Here is a 6,051-nt window from a genome sequence, read left to right as displayed (position 1 = left end):
AGGTGAGGTGCAGTTTGATCTTTTGAAGAGATAAAGATGACCCAAGTAAATCGAGAAAAGTCATCTATAACAACAAGAGCATATCTCATTCCCCCTATGCTTCTTACTGGTATAGGACCAAATAGGTCCATGTGAAGTAAATCTAAGCATTTGGAAGAAGACATACACCCTTTATTTTTAAAGGTTGCTCTCACTTGCTTTCCCAGTTGACAAGCAGGACAAACTTTGTCTTTCATAAAATCTCCTTCAGGCAGACCAGAAACCAAATCATGCTTCCTCAAGTTAGAAATGGACTTAAAATTTAGATGATTTAACCGCTTATGCCACAACCAATGTTTATCATGATGAGCAGTAAGACAAGTAGGTGAAGAAATATGTGAGCAAGACCAGTTTACCTTGTAGGTGTTTAGGTCTCTTACACCGGTCATAAGAGTCTCACCTTTGTCATTTTTGATGATGCAAGTGTGTTTGTGAAACTCGACCGAATGATCATTGTCACATAGTTGACTAATACTTATCAAATTATAGCACAGTTTGTCAACAAGCAACACATCTTTAATAATGATGTTACCATGGATAATCTTACCCTTACCCACGGTTTTACCTTTGGAGTTGTCTCCAAAGCTGATCTTTGGTCCTTTGCACAGCACAACTTCTGTTAGAAGTTCTGGATTCCCTGTCATGTGCCGTGAGCAACCACTATCTAAGTACCAGGTAGTGTTCTTGATAGAAGTGGTCTTCTCGCCCGTTTGGACTTTTAGTACCTGCAAAAAGTGAAGAACTTTTGGTACCCATATCTAGTAGGGTCCAGGTCGGATTAGCCCTTTCGGGACCCACACCTGGAACACCCTTACAGGTTTGCCCGTGTGTGTGTCCAGAAATCTGTGCGGTCGATAAGCAGTAAATATGTGTGCTTGTGAGGTTGCTGTGTGCTGCTTGCCTTTTTGATCTTTATCAGTTAGCATGTACCTCTTTTGAACTGGCCTGCAATTAAAGTACTGGTAAGGCTTCTCCTTTGACCATCTTCTCTTAGAGTAGTTAGACTCATTTCATGGCCTTTTGAAATTAGATTGGTTTCCCTTTCTTCTTTCATTAGGTTTTGGTTTAATCCAAGTTCCTCTTTGATTAGAGATCTGGGGATCCACATATCCCAGCCCTCTATGCTTAGAGCTTCGTTCGTTAGATACTTTCTGATTTTTGTCAAAGCTGTACTTTTCATGTTCATATATCGTGCTGGACCTGACAAATATTATTTTGTTAAGATTTCCTTTGTCCAGGCTTGACTGAATACAAGATTCCATAGACTGTTCATTTGTTCCAAACCCTAGACCGGTTTTGTCATGTGCCGGTCTTTGGACTTCTTGAATCTTGTCAATGGTTACAGAAGATTTATTCCAAGCCTTAATTGTTTCAAGTAGTTTTTTGTTCTCAGTCAAGGTTGCTTGGAACACTCTTTTCAAGGTGTCATTCTCAGTAGCCAGCAGACTTAGCTTGACCTTAAGACCATCAAGCTCTTTTCGCTGCATGCAGCTTGATTCGCTTGACTTATCTTTTAGGTCAGCTCTTTCTGCCTTTACCTCCTCGAATTCCTTGGATAATGCTTTGTATTCATTAGCCATTTCGTGTAAAGCAGTAACTAGATCACTGTGAGTAAATTCAGGTGAACCAAAGTCAAATACCTCCTCAGCTTCTTCTTCGATGTCAGCCATAAGGCATTCCACCTTTTCATCATCGCTGTCATCTGAAGAGCTTCCGGTATTTGGGTTGTCAGAGTCAGACTCAGCCCACTTGCTTTTGCTTTCGTCTGCTACTAGAACCCTTTGGTCTCTTCCTTTTCTAAACGTCCTCTTGTCCTCCTTGCCCCTTCTTCTTTCGTAGAATTGCTTCTGATCATTGCTCTTAGGCTTGGTGCAATCTGCAATGAAGTGGCCTGGCTTGCCACAGTTAAAACAAGTAGGACCATCGTCTGTATGGTCCGATTTATGATAATTTTTAAATTTAGAATTGTTTTTACGCATAAATCTACCAAATTTCTTGACAAAGAGTGTCATGGCTTCGTTGCTGATTTGCTCAGCTGATCTCTTTGGAGCTTCCTCGACCGGTGGATGCATCACCGTTGAGGTTAAGGCCTTGGTTGGTTGAGAGGTAGATGGTTCATCTTCTGTCCTCATGTTGAGCTCGAACTCGTAGGCTTTGAGATCTGCAAAGAGATCATGCAGTTCAACCTTGCTTAAGTCTTTTGACTCCCTCATGGCCACTGTCTTGATCTCCCATTCTTTGGGCAAAGCTCTCATAACCTTCACAGCAATTTCACGGTTAGTATAAGTTTTTCCTAAAGCAATAAGATCACAAATGATACTACTGAACCGTTCATCAAATTCAGCCATGGTTTCCCCTGGCTTCATTTTGGCATTGTCATATTTTTGAATGGCCATGGTGAGCTTGTTTTTCTTGGTCTGGTCATTTTCTTCACACAGCTGAGTGATCTTCTCCCAAATCTCCTTTGCTGTGGAGCATGACTTGATTTTGCTGAACATGCTCTTGTCCAGTGTTTTGTATAGGATGTCCCGGGCCATATTGTCAAGATTGGCCTTCTTTTTGTCCTCAGTAGTCCACTCAGCTCTTGGTTTCTCAATCATTTGTCCTGCACCAACGGTTAGAGCTGGGTTGACCTTCATGATTTTGATAGGACCGTCTGTTATGACATATAGCATGTCATCGTCCTGTGCTGCAAGATGTGCCTGCATGCGAATTTTCCAGTCATCATAATCTTCTTTAGAAAACATAGGAATTTTGTTGAAAAAAGTCATGATTTTAAAACTTTAGATCAGCAGTTGAGAAAGGAACCCGCTCTGATACCACTTGTTGGGATCGGTTCAGAGGGTAGAGGGGGGGGGGGTGAATACACTCTGAAACTTATTTTCTTTCTTTTCAAAATGATCAAGTGAAGTTTATTTCACTTAATCTGTTTTCTCAACTTCTAAAACGGTTTGAACAACTTAAATAGTGCGGAAATAGTTCAGAGGTTTTAGTGATGCAAAGGCAAGTTATAACACGATGTATGAGTAATATATAAGATAAATATGCAGTAAAGACTAAGGCACGATTTATGGAAGTTCGAAGGCTTAATCCTTCTACGTCTCCCCTTCTTCCACTTAGGAAGGAATTCACTAGAAGACTTTGGTTATTACAACGTCTTGCAATACACCCACTTCAGACTTAGGACTTATCCAATGCCTAATCCGAAACTCCTAGATTTACACAGATAAGATTCTCAGTTCTTATCAGACTGGTGGAAGCTTTTAGAGTAGCTTCAAGTCTCTTCAATAATGAATACAGTCCGGTTGAGCTTCTCAAACTGCAGAGCGGTCGAGAGGCTTGGAAACCCTAGGATGATCCTTGAAGATCAGATATGTAAACTGTAGGCGAGGGTTTATTTGAGCAGCAAGTGAATGATCTTGTAAGTGTGCTCAAGTATTGCCTCAGTATATCAGATGAGGACTTCTGATAGTATTCAAGTGATTGAGTTGATTGAGATTTTTCGTGTTGCTTGTCTTCTTGTCACTTCTTGAGCAATCTTCCCTTTATATAGGTCAATCATCAACGTCTTTATTTTGAACGTTCTGATGCTGCATTGAATGCACATTTAATGCTTCATAAATGCATTGATGATTCTGCATGAAGATCGTACACTTCTTTAAATGCAGACAACTTCCAGGGTCCAAAACTGGTATAAACGGTCGAATGCTTTATCTGTAGCCATTCTGCGTTTTTGCCATTTTAGTACAACCTGTTGTCTTGATGCAAGAGTCAACAGATCTTCTGATACGCCGGTTCTGCTTTTGATAAAAGATCTTGCAATGAACGTCTTGTCTCAAGTATTTGTCTTGAGATATCTTGATAAGCAGTTGGCATTCTACCGGTAGATAGATTTATCCTTTGCTGGTTTGAATAACCAGTCGATAGGCTTGTGACTGCAACCGGTCGAGAGACAAAGGCGGTTGACAAGCTTCCGGTAGATAACTTGAAGGGTTTAGACGGTTGCGGTAGGAGTTGTAGTAGATTCCTGAAATACAAAAGATTGGCAGCACATTCCTATACAATGAGTTGTTGTTTGTTATCACCAAAATGTCGGATTCAACAAGCTCCAATGCAATCCTGCAATAAAATAATAATATCAAATATATTAATACTTGTAACATCAACAACAAAAATAATAATAAAACAACAATAGTTGAAAATATTGTTACTTTGAAGTAAGGGTAAAATCTTGTGCTCTCTCTTATTCATTCTGGCACTGTAGATCCAGGCTTTACCATCATAGCAACGGCAATGATCTTTAATGCTTTCAACACCTTGTGGAAATTTTTGCTAGTATTGTATTATCGACCAAATATTTTACGAATCATGCAATATCGAGTATTTTGACCAACAATAAGTAAAAACATTGCAAGCATTTCTTCAACACAGATATATCGTGTGTCTTGTAAGTGTGTTTTCTCCCTAAGAATGTTGCACAACTTTAAAAAAATATCGGGGTACATCCTATATATTTCTCTAAAGTTTGTTGAATCTTCTTTTAATATTCTATGAATATAATCGTATCCACTTGCAGTTATTGGTCTTCTAGTTAATGGTTGTTGGATACGTTTGTGACACATGCTAGTCCTATAATCATTTAACACAGAAAATATTTCGAAAATGTGCATCAACAAACATTCAATGGATTCATGTAGTTCTTCTTCTGATTTGTCTTCTTCCATCTCTTCATTTACGTCATGTATATTGAGATTTGACATTTAAATAACCTTCCTGCCATAAAACAATTGATTAAATAAAAAAGCTCCATGAATTCATGAAAAAAAGACGTGACAATTTAAAAAGACAATGACATCAATATTAAACGAATTGGATTAAATTGTCCTTTTAGAAGTAAACTTTACCAAAACAAATACAAAAACATTGTTTTGTGCATCTAGCACCTCTTCATCAACACCTCCACATCTTTTAGAGTTTTGATCATTACCGACACCAATATGTATTTCATATGTATCACACGAAACAACTAACCCTCCATCAAAAAACTTATAAACAAAAAATTCGCCAAAATTCAGTAAGTTTTTTTACTGGAAACAATCAATCAACATTTTTTTAATAATTACTTCTTAAACTCATAGTGTACCTATAATGTGACTATAAAATATACAACATACTTTTTTGTATTTGAGAAAGAAATGTACATGATACTTATTTCCACATACCAACTTTATTTTTTAAAAAAAATAATAAAAAATGAATCACGGCTCTTTAATTGGAACTCACATGGCTCCTGTATACAAATTTGATCAAAAAATTTGCACCAGTACACGTTGCACTCAAATGAATATTTTTTTTTTGAAAAATACTTTCAAAAGTATATATTTCAAACACCAAAACCCTACACATCCATATGGCCGGCCACCAACACATGCTTATACATAAACGTGCATAAAAAAATCAAATCTTATAGTTCTTAAAAACAATAGCAAAACCGTAACCATGTAAAAATTAGTAGATCAGTAGAGTACTCAAAAAAAAAAAAGTAGATCAGTAGAAGATTTTAAAATAAAAGCACACCACTTTCATCCAAAAAAATCAATCCGTATTTGCATCATGCTAACATATGTACTCAAAAATCAAAACCCATAATATTTTTATTTGTAAAGAAAATGAAAGAAAACGTTTAAAAAGAAGAAGAAATAATTTTACCAGGAAGAAGACGAGAAGCAGTGGAGAGAAGAACCCTAGACGTGGAGAGAAGAACCGACGTTTGAGGAAAAAAAAGTTTGATCAAATCTTTGGTATAATGGAAAAAAAATTATGGACTTTTTTTAATGGTACCTAATGCTTCAATATTTGTACATAATGATTTTAATAAGAATCATTAAAAATCTATGAAACTTTTCAATACCACTCAACTTTTATAGAGTTTTAAAAAGTCGAGATTGAATACAACTTGACTTTTTAAAAGTCCATGAAAATCTATTTTGAATACCACTATATTTTTATGGA

This window comes from Henckelia pumila, chromosome 1 (genome assembly GCF_033568475.1).
Source record: "Henckelia pumila isolate YLH828 chromosome 1, ASM3356847v2, whole genome shotgun sequence".
Lineage (NCBI taxonomy): Eukaryota > Viridiplantae > Streptophyta > Magnoliopsida > Lamiales > Gesneriaceae > Henckelia > Henckelia pumila.
This window is presented reverse-complemented; position numbering follows the sequence as displayed.